The 25,089-nt window shown below is 33.1% G+C and overlaps 1 protein-coding gene and 1 long non-coding RNA gene across 3 annotated transcripts in view; one reads left to right on the forward strand and one right to left on the reverse strand.

Annotated features, from left to right (window-relative positions):
* S6KL (ribosomal protein S6 kinase like) overlaps positions 1-25,089 on the reverse strand; it is a 233,406-nt gene that overhangs the window by 152,710 nt on the left and 55,607 nt on the right. The window lies entirely within an intron of this gene.
* On the forward strand, positions 3,422-4,183 carry LOC143202696 (uncharacterized). The gene is made up of 3 exons (XR_013007214.1): positions 3,422-3,658; positions 3,725-3,812; positions 4,134-4,183. It is a non-coding gene; the product is annotated as an uncharacterized LOC143202696 (long non-coding RNA).

A 25,089-nucleotide genomic window follows, 5' to 3' on the forward strand; every position in this document is an offset into this window, starting at 1 on the left:
GACATCTGCAACTCCCCATGCCATGAGTTTTAGCCAAAATTGAGATCGAATATCTACTTTGACAAAAAGTTGTATGATTTAAACATTTTATTAAACAAGAAGAAGCTTACTCAACAATGAAAGAAATAAAAGCATGCGTACGACAAGGAAGGTTTTTGGATCTTGAACAGTCCACATAAAGTGAACCCAGGTATGGAGAATAAACATCAAGGACAGTATATCAATGCAAATCGAATTCACCTACAACCAAATTGTTAAAATACCAATAAATATCAATAATATTATTATCTCATGCAGTAGTATATTTAGTATATTTAATTCAAAAAATGTTGAAAGGAAAAATACAATTATATTTTAAGGAGAACTCAGATTGAAAGGTATAGATATACATTTCAATTTTTATAAAAGACATTTGAAGCGGCTTGCTTGGAAATCTGTTGACAAATAAAACATGCATTTTAGAGAAGAAATCTTGCAGATCAAAATCTAACGCCGTATCAAAAGTACTATTAAGAAATATAAGGAACGCACCCATATAATTATATTTATATCTAAGAAATATTGCCATAAAATATATAGAACAATTTCAGACACGATAGGATTTTATATTTTATAAATAATTGCTATGTTTTGTATCTTAAGAAAATATGGTCCCTGAATAGTGAACAGCAGTGACTGTTCAGTAAGTTTAATTAGAAGTCCATTTTCATCTGTCTACTTGATATTCATGCATACCCTTTATATTATTGTTAAATATAATTTTCCATATATTTGGTAAATAAAAAATGAACGAAATCGTTATGGACTCATATACAAAAATGAAATAAATTAGGCCTAACCTCAAATGTTACCAACAGTGTTATTTATCTCTGTATGATGTTAATTGCACTTTATATATAACTAAAGGTAAACTCAAAATCGTAAATACAAACACTGGAATAGTCTTATTGCTGTGAATATATTGCCAATGTTCAAACTATACCGACATTTTCTAGCATGTTTCTTTCTATCTTGAAACGAAAATACACAGCTTGTTTGCAGTTTTTACTGATGTTTGATTATATTACAGACCCTCACACCATAGATATATACTAGAATGTCTAATTATAATACAAAATTATTAAAATAATTAAAATAATGTACTACTTCTTTTGCAGAAATAACTTTCGTTCCGGGTAAAGTAAATCATCAGCCTATTGTGGAAGATCCAAACCTAATTCAATCAAAAATTAATATTTTGTATAAGTTTTTCCAGTGAATTTTTCCAGTAGTTTAATTCAGCTATTCAGGATGAAGAAGAAGAATCAAACAAATATCGTATCATTAAGATCGGTCCAGCTGTTCTTCAGTTATAAATGTTAATGTAGTTACGACCGATTTTACTTCATGTATTTAAATAGATTCATTAATCATATAAATCAAACAAAGCAATCACCTATACAAAACAGTATTTATATTTTTACTGGTTCTGTTGGCTACCAGACTATGTCAAAAGAAATGAATTAGGCATTATATTTTTCATGTTTCAGCATCGGTGACCGTACACAAATAATTTTCTGGTTGAAAAAAAACTCCATTGCGTTAGTTTCATCTTCACCGATCAAATCTCCTTGTACATTACGTTTATACAATCCCGTACACACAGAAAGACACGCGTTTTATTATTAAAACCAGGCCCATATTGTAGAAGACATAGAAATTCATAATTTCATTCTATTGAAACGCAGTTTAATCCGACGGAAAAAAGCTTTCGATACGACCGGCTATTTTTTCAACAGGTTCTGTGACTAAACCCAGGAAGAGCCATTCGAATCGAGACGCATTCATGGAATTCTAGTTACATAAAGAAAAGTGTTTAATGGTTTTTTTTCTAATTGACGTTGGAACTATGTCTGATAAAAAAATCGTTTTCTATTGTTGGCGCGGGGCTTCGCGAAGGTCAAACGATGGGCGGTTAAGGTTCGTCGCGTTTGATTCGGATATCTTTCGGGTTTTCTCAGATAGGGAATCGATGTTTTTTTCCTTTAAACTGAATCGGAATAATTTTAATCTATGGCCTTCAGGATGGTAGTGTTGTTTTTGCCACTTTATGATATTGCCTGTCGCAATTTGCAAATTTGTTTTAAAATCATCCTTCTCATTTTACATTCTTCTTTCTCATTATTCCTTCTCATTTTCTCATACAACGCTGTCAGATACATTTGAACACGTAAACGAATGAGTCTGCAAAATCGTCCGGTTGTCAAATATCTGCAACCGGCCACCGGCAACCGTTCATTTTAATACAAATTGAATAACTGCTTACTATTACACTGAGTGAAAATGCCGAACATATATATATATTGTCACAGGCAATGAAAGTTACTAATATGACAGTCCTAAATTTAAAAAAAAATTGCTAAACTCGAAGGACCACCCAGATTTCAACCAAAACAGAATATTTACAGTTACAAGCCTACACTCTGCCTTCGGTATAATAAACAAGGAATGATGTAGTAGAGCTTTTAAAATTAACTAAACGTCACTGCTAAAGTTGGTTAATGTCAACCATAACGTCAGAAGTAGCCAGCAAGATATATGAAAACATATTATTTTAAGACCTAAAAAGTACACTGCCATTTGATTATTAATTATTGAGATGGGTGCAGCTAATACATGTTTGTGATATGTCATAGAAATGCGAAAATAGATACTAGCGAACAGTTCTAATTCCGTAATGTTCCGCATAATTTACAATCAGTAACTCTCAAAACAAGATAGTAATGGCAAATATACACTATACAAGCAAGAAGGTAGTTCAGAATGTTTTCTCGAAGAAACAAATCAAAAAACTGCTGAGCAACATCATTAAAAACACGAAAAAAAAGAGAAGACTAGAAAAACGAGTTCATAAAAAAACATATCATATAAAAGAAACCACAGAACTTCTTCTTTTTCTGAAAATCAATAAATCTCATTCTATGTGTCTATTAATCAGTTCGCATGGTAGTTTGTCATCGCTACACTACACTGTCATCGCACAAATTTAACTGTTTGGCGAGTGCATTGCGAGTGGATGCACTAACACTTTGAATCACACTCGTTATGGGTTCTAAAGGGATATCGTGCTGAATCAGTTTATTGTAGACGTAATATGCATCGACGATGACTCGCAACACTTTATTCTGGAACCTCTGGAGGATATCTATGTTAGATTTGCTAGTAGTACCCCACAGTTCAATACCATAGGTCTAAATGTCGATCCAAATGCATTCCCAAATATTTAACGTCGTCTGCTTGCGGAAATTCATGATTATTCAATTTTACTGGGGAACATGTTCTTCTACAAAGAGTGATTGTCACATGGGCAGTTTTTGTCTCATTTGTTTTGATACGTCACGTTTTCAACCACAATTCTACTTTGTTAAGATTCTACTTAGAGGTTTCTTGTGGCTGATATTAGATCTTCGTGTGATGATAAAACCGCTGTATCGTCAGCATATGTTGCAACAGTCGTGTTTCCTGAGGTTGGTAGATCAGCAGTTTACAATAGATATAACAATGGGCCAAGAACACTACCCTGCGGAACATCCGAATATATTGGGTGTAGGTCAGTGTATTCGTCACCCTGTTTGACAATAAAATGTCTGTCTGTGAGGTATGATTTCAGCAGTTGAGGGTGCGTATGGGATTTTTCAATTTAACATTGAAATTATAGTAATTGTTTGTTTTACTTCCTTAACAGTAAATTTCTCATGTGGCAGATCCATTTGAAACGGAGTGTTCAGAAAGTCAACTATGTTATTTTCTTTTGTTGCGGATATTTCAGACGGGTACGGATTAAATAATATTTTTAAGGGTTTAGAGATCAACAAACAGGATTAAAAAAGTTTTTAATACAAATAGAAAAATCAGTCCAATAATTTAAATACAAACAAAAATAGATCTAAAAAGGCAAAATTTTTCATTTAATTAATATACTATTACTAGTCGTTGCCCACTAACTTACAATTTGTCTCTATAGAGACTTATCTAGAAAGACTCATCAGTCCTTACTTAATCTCTGATACAATAAAAGTTAATAGAATTTTTCAGAATTTTTATCTCTTAGTACACTTCACTACATAATTCGCATTTTTAGTTCTTTAGTTTAGTTCTCTGGAGTCTCTCTCTGGAGCATCCTAATTCAGTATATCCAAGAGTTTGGTATATATCCAGCACTTTGGCGTTAACATGCGAAGAGAGTCGTTCATGTCTTCTTTGGGGTCTCTTAATTACCTCTATGACAGTTGGAATCAGAATATCTCAGTGTAAGTAATTGTTCCTATATTATTTGGAAACATCCATAATATTTCACTGCCTATTATTATCCTGATTGAAAATGCCGAACAGATATATATTGTCACGGGCAATGAAAGCTACATATACTATGACAATCCCAAATTTTAAAAAAATGCTAAAGTCGAAGGACCACCTAAATTTCAACCAAAACAGAATATTTGCAGTTACAAACCTATACTCTGCCTTTGGTATAATAAATAAGGAATGGAGTACTAAGGGATAAAGTCAGCACTAGCCAGTAAGATACATGAAAACATATGTTTAAGGCCTAAAAGATACACTGCCATTTTTTCTATCAATTACTGAGATGATTGCAGCTAATACATGTTTGTGATATGCCACAGGAATGCGAAAATAGATAAAATTCTAACGAAACAGTTCTAATTTCGTAATGTTTCGCATAATTTTCAATCAGTAACTCTCGAAACAAGATAGTAATGGCAAATACACACTATATATGTAAGGAGGTAGTATATTCTCTCGAAGAAACAAATAAAAAAACTACGGAGACAACATCACTAAAAACACGGAAAAGAAGAGAAGACTAGAAAAAAACGTGTTCATAAAAAACATATCATATAAAAGAAAGAGGAGCCTAGGACTGGAGTCTCTCTCTGGAGCATCCTAGTTCAGTATATCCAAGAGTTGCAGCACTTTGGCGTTAACATGAGAAGAGAGTCGTTCATGTCTTCTTTGGGGTCTCTTAATTACCTCTATGACAATTGGAATCAGAATATCCCAGTGTAAGTAATTGTTCCTATATTATCTGGAAACATCCATAATATTTCTCAGAACTTTATTCTTGTATTAAGTTGATATTATTTCTCACAGATCGACCTCATAACTGAATTCCATAGATCTATCTAGATTTTAGCATTTGTTTATACAGCAGTAAGTTATTTATGTATGAGTAAATTATATTTTCTTCCAAATAAACAATACATTTTTTCTATTTTAATTCGACTTTTGTTTTCTTTCTGATATGCTCCTTCAAGCAAAGTTTTCCATCAAGATTCAAGCATTGTTACTGTATGAGATAATAACGTTATTCAAATTTATCAGTCACAATGCTTGCTTCGGTAACATTTTATAGAGTTAATCATGAGTCTCTTAAACCAGGCCATCGAGAGCTTGCGCTATGTCCAACAAAAAAACAGCCATTTTCAAAATTTCAAAATCAAGTTGGCGAGTTTTATAACTGCCTTTATTGGTAGATTTTTCAGCACTTATCCGGTTACCAACTCATAGTTCGGTGTCTAATGCTCGATGACAAAAATCATTATGAAACTAAAAGGAATATCTACTAAAACAATACCTCAAAAGAAACTCCTTTGATATAATAACAAAATAACGTAACATGTGTTTAAAAAATACGCCTCAGAAACTGTACCTATATCCGTTTAGAATTAATGATATTTTTGATGATATATAACCTCATCGGTAATTTTATCCTCGCTATACCTGTCTAAAACAATGATAATTATAATGATTTGCAAGACAAACAACAATTAAACCTTGTTATTTTCTATTCAAGATCCCGGCAAATCACCATTATTAAAAATCTCGTAAAATTATAATAAGTGATTGAATTTTAGATAAATAGAGAAAACAATGACTCCGTATAATAACTATGTTATTGTAATGCAAAGTGCTTGATAAGATTATTGCTTTACCATCGGCTGTTTGTAGGTATGTGTAAATAGGATTGATGTTGTACTATTAATTTTTATACCAGACGATAAGTACCGGTGATAATATAGCGAAATTTTTAATAGCCAAGAAGATAAATTCATGAAGATTTATCGTCCAATGTTTAGTCTAGTCTATTATTTTATCCCCACCTACATACATCTCGATGGTAGGTTAAACTGGAAACATCGCGATAGACAAAAATTTGAACAGATTAAATTCGAACTTAAGCAACTGTACAGATGAGTCGGAAGATACTCTCACCTTAACTTAAAATTGAAATTAAAATTGATTAAAATTGAGATTGGTTTATCAGTTAATCATACAGCCAGTTTGGACATCAAACCAACTGGTAATCCAACCCAGTCAAAACAAAATCCTTCGATTAATTACCAATACTTGAAGAGATTTTTACAGTAGCAGTTGTTAAATTTCTTTTAAAAATATTAACGATAAAGAGGCGAATAAAGTATATTAAATATTTGTAATAAATACATTTTCTGATAGAAAAACTCTACTTTCATATTTTGTTGGCTATTAAGAAGAGCACCACAGCCTTTATTCGTTAACGAATGGACCACCGAGTTATCTGGTGAAAGATATTCCAATGATGTCTTTAATTATACTGTTAATAAGAGGACTGCAACATTCCATCTAATCCAGGATATTAACAAGAGAATGGGGAAAAAATGACAAAATTGTCTATTAGATATCATCAATAAAAGACTGGCAATTTTAGTTATCACACACACACACAAAGTTACCACAAAAGAGGTATCTTCCATTCTAACTTCAAAAAATACAAATATAGTTCCACAACTCGAAATTCAAGGCAAAACTACTGACCAAGGATGTATTGACATCTGGGAATATTTTGATAAAAAAATGGCTAGAATGAAAGAAGTAATTATTCCAAATACTGCAGCAACTTTACATATTTAGCAGTATTTGAAAATTCCATTTATTGGGCGTTTACAAAACCCACTGGATTTTTAGCAAATCCATAAAATGAAACTACCTGAATTATATCAGTTACACGTAAAATATTCCTCTATACCCGCAACATCTGTCCCCTGGGAACGAGTTTTTTCAAAATCTGGGCAAATAATTAACGATCGAAGAAACCGCCTCAGGGGAGAAAAATTGAACATCATAATATTCACAGTAATTTAAAAATATTTCTGTTCAAAAATAAATAAAACTTTTATTTATTTTTATTTTATTTATTTAATCGTGCATTTAACTGAAAATAGTAATTACCATTTTCAGTCGCTATTTTTTTTTACTATCGACTGTTCCAACTGTTTTGCGACTATCGACTGTTTCAAATGTTTTCAGTCGATATTTCCCAACGTTAATTTAAAGCAATTTCCATCTCTAGGAAGTGATTTTACAAATTGCTTCATCAGTTCCAATATTATACTAAACGATGGCGTGAGAACTTTTTGTGAAGGTTCCAATATCTCTAAGAGGACGTTCTTTTCGCCAATTTTAAGCTCCTCGGCGACTAGCCTTGTTTGGTCCAGTCCATTTTGCTCGGCGTCTGCCATATCACAGATACAAAAATCAAGGGAATTTAACAAACCCAGCTTGTTGTCCGAGCAATATGCACAAAATGTTAAAAATATGATCTTCTTATTGTAATTTGCGTTAGTTCTTCCTAATTCTTATAGGTTTCTTTGGGGAGTACAAAATTACCTACAAGAATTGAGACATCAAGCACAACTCAAAAAACATATTAGCGAAATCTAAAAACGAAATATTTCAACATCCAGCTTATTCCTCAGATCTAACTCACACTGACTTCTATCTTTACTTACACTAGCATCCATCGATGGGATCCGTACATTGAAGGATTGTGCACAGAAAAGAACGTACTGACATCTTAGTCTTATTAATAACATCAAGTATTAATAAAAAATTACACCTTGCAGTCAAATATTATAATATTCTGTTTCTTTAAGTTTGTTTCTCCATTTATAACCACAAGTAAAAAATTATTAGTATTTTTTATAGAGTAACTATGATTTTTGAACAATATTTGTTATTTGTCTTGCATTAATATCATTTTATATTCAGTGAGAGTGTTATATTATTTAAAAGTTATATTTCTAATTAATACTATACCTCTAATAGTTGTAATTAACATTCAGAAATATTGCGAATAAATGATGTTATAGAAAGAACCAACATACATAAGTAAATAGAAAGTTTGGTGTATACTCTTGAAGTAATATATAAAAATACCGAAAAAGTTTTGCACTATACAGCTATGAACAAATATAGAAAACAAAATACAAAAACTTTTGTGGGGATTCCAATTTTACAACGCAAAATTATGCAAGACATTTACTCAGATATCTGATAGAAATTGAGAAAATATTTCGCAATACATTACATATTATAAAATAAAACTTATTATTAATACTCGTAAAAATACATACATCTATTCAAGTTAATAGCCTAGTCACCACCGTCTTAAGAGAAAACGAGAGATAATGAATGTTGAGGCTGATCCGCAGCTGCTAAGTGGCAATTTAGTGATACGGCAATAAATAACACTTTACTTATAATCTCCCATCACCCACGTGTGACCTATTTCTCTAATGCATAAAGCAACGACGAATGCATCCAGTCTGTATAGACCACGAAGCACTATTAATATGTTGCAGTTGTCGATTGTTTAAACTTACCGGTTCTAAAGAAGTTAGTGATGGAGGTACTCACCTGAAATGAAAAAATGTATACTTATAAAAATAGAAAAATTAACGAAAAAAAAATTATCAAACAGCATATATAATTTTGATAAAGATTTTCAGCATATCACCTCAATGGCTTTTAGATGACTTTTCAAAAGAACAAGCTTGTTAAATAATATTAAATAATGCTAAATAATGTGTTCATGAATACTAGGCGCTTACATGCATTATGATCATTTTTCACAAGCTATTTATTAAGAAATGTTTTCCAATGTTTCCAGCAATATGAGGACGTTATATCGAAATTCACACTTGTTCAGCATTTCGTCACCCAAGCCATGTTGCATCAAACTGAATAAGTGGTAATCAGAAGGCGCTACGTGTGGTATAAACACTAGAGGCAGTACTCTTGCTCTTTCGTAGGATCAAGCATTGCCATGTAAAAAAAAGGGCTAGTGATGAACTTTTTTGCAACAATACGTTGTCAAATATATTCAATTAACGTCGGTAGACATCTGCATTAACAATTTTACTCAGTTCTAGCCGTTCATAGTACGCAAGACTTTGTTGATCCGCTCTGGACAAACAGGGCAATTGAAAATTCCCCGGCCGGACACATAGATGGTGCCACCAGAAATCCATGTTTTTTTAGTTAGCCCTAGCCCAAAAGATGCGTGTATAAATTTGACAGCTGTCGGATCATTAGTTTGTGAATTATAGCATTTTGAGTGAAACAACTTTTGTTATTTTGAAAAAAATGGATAAAAAGGAATTTCGCGTGTTGATAAAATATTGCTGTTTGACGGGAAAAAATACAGTTGAAGCAAAAACTTGGTTTGATGCCGAGTTTCCGGACACTACCCCAGGAAAATCAACCATCAAGAATTGGAATGCTAAGTTTAGACATGGTGAAATGAGCACCGAAGACGGTGAATGCAGTGGAAATTATTTTGAATGACCGTAAATTGAAATTGAATGAAATAGCAGACACTCAGATATAAACTGAACATGTACACCATATTATTCACGAATATTTGGGTATGAGAAAGCTCTGTACAGAATGGGTGCCGCGCGAGCTCATTTTTTACCAAAAACAATGACGAGTTGATGATTTGAAGCAGTGTTTGAAGATGATCAAGCGTAATAAACCCGAGATCTTGCAATGGATGAAATATGACACCATTATTTCACTTCAAAATCCAATCGACAGTCATCCGAGTGAAAACGATGGCAAAAATCCATGAATTGGGCTTCGAACTGCTTCCTTATCCACCGTACTCTTCAGATCTGGCCCCAGTGACTAATTCCGGTTCTAAAATCTTAAAAGAATGAGGCCTATTTTGAAGCAAGGTATAATGTAATCGCTATAATTAGTGTATCGCCCTTGAAGGGAATTATGTTGAATAAAAAAAATAATTTTGTCAAAAAAAATGTGTTTTACTATGGTAGGCCGGGAACTTTTCAATCTATCTGTTAATCCATAACTCTTAGCACTTAGGATTAGAAATTTTCATCACAGAAAAATATTTTTTTGTTTCGCATACAATGGAAATTAATATTAACGTTAATATTACATCAACGTATCACTAAGCTATAAAAAAGAGCAGTCGTCCGATAAATTTTGTAATTCATTGTCCTCAAATTTCTTTGATCCTCCAGACTGTTTATTACCATTTACGTACCACTTGATATCAAAAATTGCACAAAACGGACAAATGAAAACTGACGAATGTCAAATAATGTGTTGGTGAATATCTGCTACTAGAGAGTAAAAACATTAACTCAATCCAATAACAACTCACTCATTTGAATACACTATAACAAACTAGAAGTGAAAGGATATCATGACAATACTAGACTACATAGGTCTCAAAAAACAAAAAAAAAGTATAATTTATGTGAAAAGTCTTAACGCATCCAACCTGATCGAACTAAGCAATATCAAAATAATTTTTGGTACAGACTTAAGCAGAAACTAATTTATGTTGTTTCCTTGAAAAACCCAATGATTTTAAATGAAATATAAAATTACGTAGTATTTCTACATGGGTTAATATATATAATACATTTAATTAAAATTCGAATTTTACTAATAGTTTATAAAGAAAACCTATCAATAATAGGACAAAACTATGACACAACACACATTACTTATTTATGCATTATACAAATGCATATCAATGAGCTTATGTGTGAAGTGGAAATACCACAGTTTCTAAAACAACAATTAATATAATAGATTCACTTAATAACAATACATGACATGAATCAATCATATTAGATACTGCAGTGATTTTAAGGATATGCTGTAATATCTTTAAAGTTTTCATAATACTATTAATTCATAAAAAATATTACAAAATTAAACTGTAAACTAACACTGTATTTTCTTAAAAAAAAACAATCAATTATCATTATAAATAGCAACAAATAATCTTAATTTTAACATTTTGAGGCTCATTTTGATCTCATCTTGTAGATACACCATAGTGACTTAATTTTAACAAACATGTTTGTATCTTTTCAGGAAAGCTCACACGTCTTTAGAATAGAAAATTAGTTTTTCATTCAAATAACCAATAAATTTGTTTATATTTGAATTCCCGTTCTACTCTTTTCTTATTAATGTATTCTTTTCAACGAAGTTTTGCATTAATATTCATCCCAAGGTACTTAGCATTGTTACTGTATGGGATACCAGTATTATTCATATTTATTGGTAACAGTGTAGTGGTTGCTTCTTTACTATTGTCTCCACTAGCAAGTACCGCAGTATCGTCAGCATTTGTGGTACAGAATAACTAAAGAACTGGACCCAAAACACTGCTTCCTTTTGCTGCACTGCACACGCTCTGGATGATTTGTGCAGTGTGTTTTATAGCCTCTGAATTTAATAAAGGATTGTATTGCGAGGCAATTAGTGTTATTTATAAGGAGGTCGTTTAAATTGAAGTTTACGAAAAATTAAATATTTTTTCTTTCGTATAGTTTAGCGGTCTAAATTATTAGACTAAATGGTCTTCGTAATATTTGTGACAAGGGAAAAGAATATGACTTGAGACAGCATAAAACATTCGCATTGTATCGAATGTCTGATGAAACTAAGCCAACAAAGAAAGTCACCGAATAAATAGAACACGCGTGTCCAACAAAATGGATATGCTATCGGCTCGTTGAGTTTCGGATAATGCGGGTTCAAGTACCGAAGCTACTCGAAGCGTATGAGAAGTTAGAGGTGGTAGAGGACTCCTTATGATGACTATAACCACAAACATCAAGAAAGCCCATGATCATGGAATTCTCGAGAATTCTTTAAGAGTCCGACACGCACGTGTTCTATCGACGTGAAAAGTTCCTAGTTGGAAGTGCCTTTCCCACCCCGATATTCTGAACTAATCGGGGTACAGAAAAGGGTTTCTTGAACCAGCTTTTTCAACTACCACCAAGAACCCGAGGGAGGATCTTCAGCAATAAAGCACAGTGCATCCATAATGAGAATTAATCACTGACGACAACTCAGTTTCCATGCCAAACACTCAAGCCTCCATCAAGCTGCTAGCGTCGCAGAAACAATCAATCAGGCACTTATAAAAGGTCGTAAAGCTGGAGCCATCTTCCTAGATGTATCCAAAGCTTTCGATCAAGTATGGCACAACGGTTTAATTTTTAAAGGAAATCAACTAGGTCTACCTAATGACCTAATTTACCTGATCCATTCATACTTGGAAGATAGATAGTTTCAAGTAGAGATCGGCGATGCAGTCTCCTATCGGAAACAAATATATGCAGAAGTCTTGCAAGGTGCTCCATTAGCCCCAACCCTATTCAACCTGGCCGATTTCCCACTTTCAAAGCAGTCACACCCAGCATTTTATGCAGACGACAAAGCTTTCTTCATCACCGGTTGCAGTCCCGACGCCATCCGTGACAGACTCCAAGTCCAACTCAACCAGAGATTGCGTGGTATAAATTCTGGCGGCTGTTCAATTGAAAATTGAAAAAGTCCCTATCCCCAAACTCCAGAAGGTATCATACTCTCCAATTCCATCGCAGGTTCCAGTGGTCAGCCCAAATTCAGCATGTTATTTGCAAAGGCATGTACACCCTACTATTTCCACTCCTCTGCAGAAAAAGCAAATTCCCAATACCCCAAGAAGCGAAACTGTACAAAATGCTAGTCTGTCCAGTCTGCCTCTATGCACAGGTGTGGCACAGGTATGTCTCGGAGAGACAACTTGAACTACTCCAAGTGTTCCAATCCAAAAAAGTCCGCGCGTTACTCAATGCCCCATAGTTTATGAGGAACGCGAATACCCGCCTAGTATCAGGTATCCCGTTCATGAAAATCTTCACGAACATGCTCAATGTGAGGTTCTCCCTATGCGCCTTAGTACACGATAACAATCTCATCAAATCCCTACCCATCCATAGTTACCCCGATAGTTAAACCAAATACAACTATCCCAGTCGTAATCCAGGATCTCTCTCACCCGCAAAACTTTACTATGATGAACCTGAAGCAAAATTAGCAAAAAACATTTGGCTCTGCCTTACTCTTGCTCGAAAAACCAGCTGGTCATTTTAGAAAAAGAAAAAAAAACGAGAATCAGAATTTCTAAGAAAATGTAACGAATACAAGAAAGAGGTGACAAGAAAGAATTGTCACGAACGTTGTTTCGACGAAATCGCCGAAAAACGGCCGCATTTGAAGAAAAAGAAAGTGCTGCTTCACCAAGACAATGCACCGTATCACAAGTCAGTGAAAACGATGGCAAAAATCCATGAATTAGGCTTCGAATTGTTTCTTCATCCACCGTATTCTCCAGATCTTGCCCCCAGCGACTACTTTTTGTTCTCAGATCTCAAAAGAAAGCTCGCTGGGAAGAAATTTTTGTCGAATGAAGAGGTGATCGCCGAAACTGAGGCCTATTTTGAAGCAAAGGACAAATCGTACTACAAAAATGGCATCGAAAAGTTGGAGGGTCGCTATAATCAGTGTATCACCCTTGAAAGGAATTATCACTACATAGAATAAAACAAAGTCGCCTTTTCTGTCCCTACATCCCTATGTGCGCTTAAATCTTTAAAACTACGCAACGGATTTTGATGCGGTTTTTTTCAATAGATAGAGTGATTCAAGAGGAAGGTTTATATGTATAATACATGCATAATATACTAAGGCAACATTGCTAATTTTAGAGGTTTCTAACGTGATGTCGTAAATTAACCTATTTTTTAGGCTTATTTAGCAATTAGCAAAAACGCTGCCTAACCCTACGAGTTAGATCAAATTAATGTACTATAGTATTGTACACCATAAAAAGGTCTACAAAAAAGTCCGCGATGGTATATGTTTATCTTTTAGGGATAACCCACATTAACCATTTTTATTGTTTACTTTTTACGTGAGAAAATGGCTTATTTACGAAGCTATTTTAAGCAATACGGCATTAATCCTTATCGAATTTAGTACCTTAAATACAGTGTGCAATTAATATAGATCAATATGGTTCCTTACAGCATGTAAATTAAACAAATATTTTCGGAGATATTACAAATTTAAAATTTGCGTTTAAAAATGTGTAATGTAATAAAAATTGTATGAATTTAGATATTCCAAAGATAGCAGGAAATCTTCATAGTAAGTATAGGGGAAGAGGAATTGTTTTACTCCAAATTTAATGCGTGCAGGCCAAGGGCAGTAATGAATGAACCAAAAATACTGGATCGATTTTAATCATGTTTTCATTGAGTGACATAGGCATATATATTTTATGCCCGTGCAAAGTCGGAGCGGGCCGCATGTTTTTATATACAACGTTCATATTCTTTCTGTAGTGTATTTAATTTAGTATCAGCATTGCACCCGTGCGAAGCCGGGGCGGGTCGCTAGTGTTCAATAAAAACAACTAATTTTGCCAAAAAGATGTGTTTTATTATGGTAGGCGGGGGACTTTTCAATTGACCTGTTAGAACCTGCTCCTTTTTAGAAGTCGGTTAAAATGAAATAGAAATCTCGGGAGATCAAGAGGGAAAAGTAATTTGTCGTAATCCTAATTCCAAAAGAACTAAGAAGCATTACAAAGAGCATCAAACTTTTTGTTCGACGGCCCTGGCTCTCTGAGGCACCTGACCAAGGCACATCATATAGGCACGTGAATGAAGAACCGAAAAACACAAATAATCAGTTCGAATATTCAGCAGGACACTTATCAAACGTATTAATAGAATACTCGGAGCGAATCCAAACGAAACGTTTCGAACTTATCATCGGGTTATATCTCGATCGGATTTTTAAATGCCATTGTCAAGGCCTGCTCGGACGGCGACACGCCCAAATCAAAATCATAATAATAAACATACAATAACCATTCACCTGCGTCTCGACCGCTACGTGTCTCCACAGCTTAATGGACGTGAATTGAGAGTGGATACGTCAGCGAGACGTTTTGAAATTGTTTGTCGCAGCTGACTAATATGAATCATTTGATTCGGATTTTATTCATCAAAGTTTCCGAATGCTAAAACGGTGGATCGGGTGGATGAAAAAAAAAACAATCAGGAAGAAAACAAACGATTGTTTGGGGAAATTGAGCAAAATATCGCGTGTTGGAAAAATCTCGTAAGAGTTATTCTAGAGAGATAACTAGCAGCAACAGACGTTGGTTTGAAAGATGATACTTCAGGCACACAAAACATATAGAATACAATAAAGGTTTAACTTTTTTTATTTTGCATATAAATATGAACCCAAAATGAATGACAAATTCGAAGTATGGTCTATCCAAAAAAGTTTTATTCATACGTCATCAAGATGTTTAAAGTATTGCCTGTCGCAATTTCTAAATTCATTTTAAAGTCAAAAAATATGTTCCTTCTCATATTATTCACAACAAATGAAACAAATATGAACAAATGTTAGATAGATTGGAATTTAACAGCTTGGTTATTCACTTGAATGAAACTTTCTGAATATGATATGATTCAATTACATTAGTAAAATATAAACAAGTAACATATGTTTAATTACAATTTTTCGAGAATAGCTCGAAGAAGTTCAGCCAGCAAATAATATTGTTTATAAAAGAATAAATTGTGTGGAGTTTCTTGAGCAAGATATTGTATTTTTTAAGAAAAATTAAGTGTTGTTTGTTTTGATGGATTAGGGAGGTCAATATAATTGCAAAGAGTAAAGATCGTCTTTCATTGCCATGTCTAAAAATAATTCTAATTATATGGATTGTAGCACAAGCCAGCAAGATAAGGTTTGGCATGAAGGCCTTGTTCATAAGCTACAGAAAATGCTACCAAAACAACACACCGAACTATTAAAATCATACATTACAACCAGAATGTTTAGAGTCACGCAAGAAGAAGCTTACTCTACAATAAAACAAGCTAAAGCAGGTGGTGTACCACGAGGAAGTGTACTGGGACCAATGCTTTATCTACTTTACACTTGTGATATACCACAATTGGAAAATATCACGATGGCTACATATGTTGATGATACTGCGATTATAGCTGTCGGAGACAATAGTGAAGAAAGCTCACGAAAATTACAACAGGGAAGTGACAACATAAATAATTGGAAACAAGCTTGGAAAATAAGAATTAATGAAAGTAAATCTGTACGTGTGCAGTTCACCTATAAACAGACCGTACAAGCATTAATAACATTAAATAACACTATCATTCCATATGGCAACAACGCTAAATATCTCCGAATGAATCTCGATGCAAAACTTCGCTGGAAGGAATATATAAAGAAGAAAAGAAAAGAACTGGAATTGAAATATAGGAAAATGTACTGGCTAATTGGAAGAAAATCACAATTATCAGTACATAATAAATTGCTATTATATAAGCAAATATTGAAACCTATATGGACATAAGGAGTTCAATTATTGGGATGTTCTGCAAAGAGTAACATTAATAAAATACAAATTTTTCAGAACAAAATCCTGAGAAGTGTTATGGGTGCACGCAGATACTATAGGCCTGATTACCTACATCAAGACCTTCAGATACCCACAGTCAGTCAAGAGAGATTGCAAGGGGGCATGAGGAAAGACTCGATTCTCATACGAATATTGAAATATTGCAACTTTTGGATACCATCAGAACCACCAGATGTATAAACATTATTTCGCCAGGGACTGAGTTAGGACCGATGAGTCCTCCTAGTTATATACCTAGATTTAAATTAGCATAAAGACAAATTGTAGGTTAGACGGAAACGACTAGTAACAATGTATTAATTAAATAATTTTAAAAAAAAACATTTTTTACATTTTTTACATTTTTTTTTACATTTTTTATACATATTTTATTAAATAAATTACATTTACATTTAATAGTACTTAGGAGTTATTTAGTTGAAGTGTTAGTAGTATTTAAAATGTATTATGTTATATTTAAACTCGCAATGTAATAATTGGAATGAGTTATCACTATCTGTTAACAATTGTTAAGTTTATTTTACAAATAGTATTGTACAAGTACGAAATTTGTCATTGCTGTTCAATGAAATGTTTATTTCCATGTCACTATACTTAATATATTTCAAAATCAAAAATTCTATAGACAGTTGATTGATAATTGCAAAAATTACAACTGATCAATACAATCAATGTTTAAATCCGCCAGGAGGTTGCCAATACTTGGACTGTTGCAGTCTGTCATGCTTATTCTAAAATGCTAAGGAAACTTAAAGTCTTTAAAATGTGAGGCTTAAGGCAAATTTTGCATGTTTCTGTCCTCATATTAAAAATGACGTCATGTCTGTCGAATAAAAAAATGAACCAATTCCTCTTCAGGAGCAAAATGGATGAAATATATAGCACACATCTCCGAAAAACCTGGATCAATATTATAGAAAATGATCTGAAAATGGGGAGACTGACAGTGTCCAATGCTCAATGCCCAATGTCCTGCAACCAATAGCAGCCTATTGGTTGAAACGTAGACACTCTCTCTCCGGGTATGAGTTGATGATGATGGTAAACCTCAAATGATAATGTTAAATTAACAAGGTGGAAACGCCATTCCTTGGCTTTCCTGGGTTCTACCAACGTTACTGACACCCCACAAGAAGTACGATTAGTACGGCAACATTCTTGGCCATGTGTGTAGACTACTATTGCCATATGTAATATTGTATAGTCCAACAGCCAACATAGTTTCATTAAAATCAAAGAGATTGGTTTATCAGTCAATTATAAAATCTCATTGGACTTATGGGTGCAATATAATATAGCACTAACGCAGGTAGTGTTCAAACGTTTCGATTCGAACTAATAAAAAATTGCACGATAATCTCGACATAAAATGGACTTATTAAATTATCCAAGATTTCGCCTTAAAACATACAATAAAGTAACTAAATAGCAGCAACGTAAAAGCTATACAGCTATTGGACAACACGCAGGAAATCAGAAGATTGATGCGAACCAAACCATATGAACTTGTACAGTGTATTAGTGTTTATTTTTAATTTTAGCCTAAGTAATCTAATTGAATTTAAATTTAGGGAACATCACTCGCCTTGTTTGTTTAATGATGCAAGTATAACGAAAAAATCATCCAATAAAGCAATCGAATAACTATCTCTTCAGGGGCATATAATAATATATTACCACTAATTATTAACATGTTGCCAGAAACATTGAAAATATTTAATATTGTGGATTTTTTCTCAATAAATACATTTTTAAATCGAACTATCTGAATTCAGAATACAAAAACAAACCATTAAAATTAATTCACAACAATTTTTCAAACAATCTGGCGCTTTCTACAGCTTACTTTCCAAATAACATTTAAGAAATTGATAAGAAACAACCGAAAAAAAACAATCTGGCTAATTAATGATTCGAGACGTCGCGTAATTGTAATTTCGGTTAATAATAAACCTGAAAAAGAGCCAGTGAAGGAAGAGAACTGAACTAGTTTCGTAGAAAAGTAGGGTACGGACGTGACCTGTTTGGGAACCAGCAACAGTCAGTAATGATAAAAAGTTTAGCAGTATTAGCATATTCCCATCAAATAAACAAATCAGTCTTTGAACTACTAGTTAATTCAATTAGAGAAATTCAAATAACATCGTCAATAACAGTTCATTACTCTGTCTTCGCTGGTTTAAGGGGGTATTATAGAATAAACTCGAAAGAAATCGATTTTTATCTCATATCTTCAAAGCTTAACATTTTAAAAATATGCTCTTAAAACAATTCTTCAAAATTTTCGATTATCTTCGGAGATATAGGCGTTTAAAAACGAAATATTAAACTCTTTTGGCTCAAAAATACTTTTTTCAAGATGCTTGACATAATATGTCAAGTTCTCCTGAACCGACTTACTTGAAATGTGGTGTTGGCATTCTTTATACATTCTTCTATCCTACCAAAGTAAAGAAAAGTTCGCCAAAATTACGACTGTTCGAAAAAAATCTTTGTAAATATCCAAATTTTGTTATAATTTCACATTGACACGATAGAAGTAAAACTATGACTAAATCACTCAATCAATCCGGTGAGTAATAGGAATAATAATAAGTTCAGCAACAGGTCAATTGACAATAACAATATCATATTTGACATCAACTTTGATTTGTTTCTTTCATTTCAATTAATAAGTCAATTCAAAAATCCCCGGCCTGACACATAGATGGCGCTACTAGAATTAAATCCACATGTTTTTTAGTTAGCCGTAACCTTCAAAAGATGCCTGTATATATTTGACAGCTGTCGGATCATTAGTTTGTGAATTATAGCATTTTGAGTGAAGCAACTTTTGTTATTGAGAAAAAAATGGATAAAAAGGAATTTCGCGTGTTGATAAAATATTGCTTTTTGAAGGGAAAAAATACAGTTCAAGCAAAAGCTTGAATTGATGCTGAGTTTCCGGACATTGCCCCAGGAAAATCAAGCATCAAGGATTAGTATGTTAAGTTTAGACGTGGTGAAATGAGCACCGAAGACGGTGAAGGCAGTGGACGCCCAAAGGGTTTGTTACCGACGAGAACATTAAAAAAATCCACAAAATGATTTTGAATGGCCGTAAATTGAAATTGAATCAAATGGCAGACACTCTAAAGATATCAACTGAACGTGTACATCATTCACGAATATTTGGTTAGAAAGCCCTGTGCAAAATTGATGCTGCGCGGGCTCTCTTTTGACCAAAAACAACGACGAGTTGATGATTCGGAACAGTGTTTGAAGAAGATCAAGCGTAATAAACCCGAGTTTTTGCATCGATATGTGACAATGGATGAAATATGGCTCCATTATTTCACTCCGAAGACCAATCGAGAGTCATCCGAGTGGACTGCACACGATGAATAAGCCTCAAAGTTTGGGAAAATGTTAACAGTTGACTGGCAAGATTATGGCGTCTGTATAACGTCCTGTTTCAAGGTAACTACCTTGAAAAAGGACGGGCCATCAACAGCGACTATTACATAGCGTTATTGGACCCCTTCAAGGACGAAATCGCCGAAAAACGGCCGCATTTGAAGAAGAAGAAAATGGTGCTCCACCAAGACAATGCACCGTGTCATAAATCAGTGAAAACGATGGCAAAAATCCATAAATTGGGCTTCGAATTACTTCCTCATCCACCGTATTCTCCAGATCTGGCCCCAACCGACTATTTCCTGTTCTCAGATCTCAAAAGAATGCTCGCTGGGAAGAAATTTTCGTCGAATGAAGAGGTGATCGACGAAACTGAGGCCCATTTTGAAGCAAAGGACAAATCGTAGCACAAAAATGGTATCGAAAAGGCGGAGGGTCGCTATAATCAGTGTATCACCTTTGAAGGGAATTATGTTGAATAAAAAAAACTAATTTTGCCAAAAGAATGTGTTTTACTATGGTTTTACTATGTTTAGTTTGTTTTTGTTTTAATTTAATACATTTTACTGTTACTTATAATAGTCAGCTGTTATAGTTTCAACAGACTTTAAAAGATACGACTTTTTAATTCGACTAAACATGTAGTAAAACTTACAACTTACACAGTATGCGAAATTGTAATATAAATGTCAATGGTAGTGGTTTACTTCATTTTCTATACAGAAATATGAAGACAGAAGCTATTTTCCATCAGTAGTAATAAAGATGCCTCATTTTAAACAATTCTGATAAACAATATAAGAAGAAGAGTTTTCACTAAAATGTTATTTAATTATTTGTTGTAAGTGAATTGAACCCCTTTTATGTAGTTTTCTGTATATAAAGTATTTAGTAGCAAAATAATTATTAGTAAATAATTTTAATTTAAAAATAATGTTACTTTTGTTAGTTTGCGTTTAAACTCAATAATTTTTGTCATTTTAGTGCAAAATTAATTTATTATTTACTTTGTACTTACATCTTGTATATTGATGAAGACAAGTGCAAGATAAACGGTGTCTATTTCGCAAATTAAAATTAAACTACTTAAGCTAAAGTTAATAATAACATTTACAAGTTCGTGTATTTTTTATATTAACTGTATTTAATGTTTTAATGCGAAATCTTGGATAAATTCATATAATATATAAGACAATTTCTAAAAAAAACTCATTCAACGTTTTTAGAAATTCGTTTTCTAAAACATTTTTATGTGTCAGTTGTAGTAAATCAGTACTAGTATATTTACAGTTAATATTATGAATTTATATATTGGACAAATAAATGTGGGAAATATTATTGGGGCAAAATTGTGGTTCACAAAGAATTTGCAGGAAAACGGGTATTATCGATATACGATAAAAGGTAGCTTCTTGCAAGAACATTAATCATGTTTTCATCATTCAGAAGAGTAAAACTGATAATAATCTTTTCTTTGTTTCTTAGAAACAATATTTTAATTATCATGCAATGTCATTACTTTTAGAATATTGGCAAAAAGCATTTTTTTCTAATAGTGATTCCTTTGTTAAACAAAAGTTGTTTGGAAGAAGTATTCATTTGTCTATTTTATCAAATCTTATACGACAGACAGGTTGTTATCTATAATAACATACTTTGACTAGTACCTAGATGATTCATAGCCATAAAGTTGATAATTTGTGATAAAATGTACGTTGTAATAGATTGGCTTGTAAAATAACATTGGCATCAGTCATGTTGAGTAAAATTACTTGTATTATATTTGATTTTTGCATATATTCTGATCACTTTTTACTTTAAAAAAGGCTTTATTAGCAAAAATTGGTACAATATATATTAAGAAAATTATTTTGCATTGTTTTTAACAATTTCTTCGCATACTTATCGCAATATTACTACGTCTTGTCGAAGGAATTATGTTGGTTTGATAGCGATCTAACCATCGGTCGATTTTTGTTCTTTTTTTATATATATATTTTAAAGTCTCCTTTTACCAACTATCGGTTTATCTGGACTGGGCCTAAAGTTTAACGTGGCCTCCGAATCACGATCATCAGCATTAAGCCTACCAACCGGCGAGTGACCAACTTTAAAAATTATCCCAAAAGACATCCGGTCTTACCCAGCCTGGTTACTGGCGTGACTGGGATCATTTTCCTTGTCGGATATTACAGTCTTGCCTAGAACATTCACAAATATTAAACAATCACAAACATAAATTTACCACCATGCCCCAGCAGGATTGGAACCCGTGGCTATCGCAACAGTTCGTTCTTATTCAGCATTTTGGAAGCGTGTACTAGCCAGGTCCTGCTGCAATGATCTGAACAAGTGATAATGTAAAGGTACTATATCTGGTAAGTAGTTTGAATGCGGATTTGTGATATTTTGCGCTTGGGATTGTGGTAATAGATTCATTTTTCATTGTCAGTCACAATACGCTACAGAACTATTCTTTTTTCGCCTGACAAGCAATGAAATTGTGATGTTTAAACGGATGGAAACAGCATTTTTAATCAATTTATGTGGTAACCGTTTTCACTCATTTTATATCTTTTTTATCGCAAGTAAAACTCAGGAAATAGTTGACTGATCAACTGTTAAGATGACTGAAATTGTTTGTCCAATAAGTTTTGCAATTTCGAAAATCGAAAATTGCGACATAGCTGAGCAACATCAATAGAAGTTTCTAAATGTTTAAAAGATAGAGGGCATCATCAGAGGTTTCTTTCAAATTAAGCAACAAAAGTAAAGACAACCGAAATTTTAATTTTGAGCGTTCCATGATTAGCGTCTATATATAATGCATAACTCAAAAATACTAATTGAAAAACTGTTATTTTATATGTAGAAACGTCATATCCATCGTATTTAACAGTTAGGTTCGGTTTTTTGACAATAATTTACATTGTCACCGATAGATATCTCTGTTCAAAATACATACAAGCATCTAATAATCACTACATAGTATAAAACAAAGTCGCCTTTTCTGTCCCTATATCCCTATGTGCGCTTAAATCTTTAAAACTACGCAACGGATTTTGATGCGGTTTTTTTCAATAGATAGAGTGATTCAAGAGGAAGGTTTATATGTATAATACATGCATAATATACTAAGGCAACATTGCTAATTTTAGAGGTTTCTAACGTGATGTCGTAAATTAACCTATTTTTTTAGGCTTATTTAGCAATTAGCAAAGACGCTGCCTAACCCTACGAGTTAGATCAAATTAATGTACTACAGTATTGTACACCATAAAAAGGTCTACAAAAAAGTCCGCGATGGTATATGTTTATCTTTTAGGGATAACCCACATTAACCATTTTTATTGTTTACTTTTTACGTGAGAAAATGGCTTATTTACGAAGCTATTTTAAGCAATACGGCATTAATCCTTATCGAATTAAGTACCTTAAATACAGTGTGCAATTAATATAGATCAATATGGTTCCTTACAGCATGTAAATTAAACAAATATTTTCGGACATATTACAAATTTAAAATTTGCGTTTAAAAATGTGTAATGTAATAAAAATTGTATGAATTTAGATATTCCAAAGATAGCAGGAAATCTTCATAGTAAGTATAGGGGAAGAGGAATTGTTTTACTCCAAATTTAATGCGTGCAGGCCAAGGGCAGTAATGAATGAACCAAAAATACTGGATCGATTTTAATCATGTTTTCATTGAGTGACATAGGCATATATATTTTATGCCCGTGCAAAGTCGGAGCGGGCCGCTATGTTTTTATATACAACGTTCATATTTTTTCTGTAGTGTATTTAATTTAGTATCAGCATTGCACCCGTGCGAAGCCGGGGCGGGTCGCTAGTATTAATAGAAAAAAAACTTGGTTAAGATAGTTGTATCTATATTATATTAAAGAGGATATAGACGTAGAGAGATATAAACGTACCTGTCTTGTATGCCTTTCTATATTTTTATTCGAATTCTAGACTTTATACATTTTTTACAGCGGAATAATTGTATATATTCATGTGGTCGTTTTACTCCGAAGTTGCGCAATGATTGTATTTTTAATAGTTATACGTAAGAAGAAACTTATGCATTAGATAATTATAGAAAATTAAACGTAACTGTTGTTTGAAATTGAATTACAATTTACGACTATTCATACTATTTAGGTGTGGTGTTTACTATACAAGAATGAAACTGTTATTATTAGCATTTTGTTCTTTAATAGCTTGTCTTGCATTGACAGGAATGTAAGTAATATCATTTCGGATAACTTTTGCTGTTTTGTTTCTTCATTAGGCGTGGTATTTTATCACAAAATATTTTAAATTTTGTGGTAATGTTTGATTGAATACAGTTGATGTGATTTTAAATCGCCTCTTGGATCAATGCGAATCGAACAATACTTTCTTTGATCTTTATCTTATATTTTATGTCTTTTTCGGAGCTGAGCTTTCCATCTATGTTTAAACTACTGTAATCTATACAGTAATAATAATTTCAGTCTTATATTTTTTAATTTATGCCCCATTTCTAACCTCGCCTGATAAACCGACAGAAAAGTTGGATCTTACAGTCCCATTTTGCTGCCACCTGAGATATCAAAATTACTTGAGGAACTGCTGTTAAAATGTATTAAACCGAAATCACCACTTAACAATCGAACACGTGCACAGAGTAACAGCGGTTGTTGAATAGACATTCGAAGAAAAAAAATACTGTCCTGCTATAATCCCGGAGGTCTCACAAGCTTTTATCGGATATAGCATTTGAGCAAATGGCACAAAATGAGCAAATTGCTACCGCGTAAACACTGTTAACTGCTGGAATCATATATTTTCGAAAAAAAAATTCTCGCATGAAGAGCCATTCTCGACTCTTAAACCTATTTCGGCTGGAGGGTAGTGTCTTGTCAACACTCCTGTATCTGCTTTACACTGCTGATATCCCAACAACAAAGTAAACAGTACTTAGAATATTTGCGGAAGACAGAGTTATCAAAACAAAAGATATACCTCTGCTTAAG

Source organism: Rhynchophorus ferrugineus, unplaced genomic scaffold (genome assembly GCF_030347505.1).
Source record: "Rhynchophorus ferrugineus isolate W39M unplaced genomic scaffold, kcgeb_rfMv2 rfM1, whole genome shotgun sequence".
Taxonomy (NCBI): Eukaryota; Metazoa; Arthropoda; class Insecta; order Coleoptera; family Curculionidae; genus Rhynchophorus; species Rhynchophorus ferrugineus.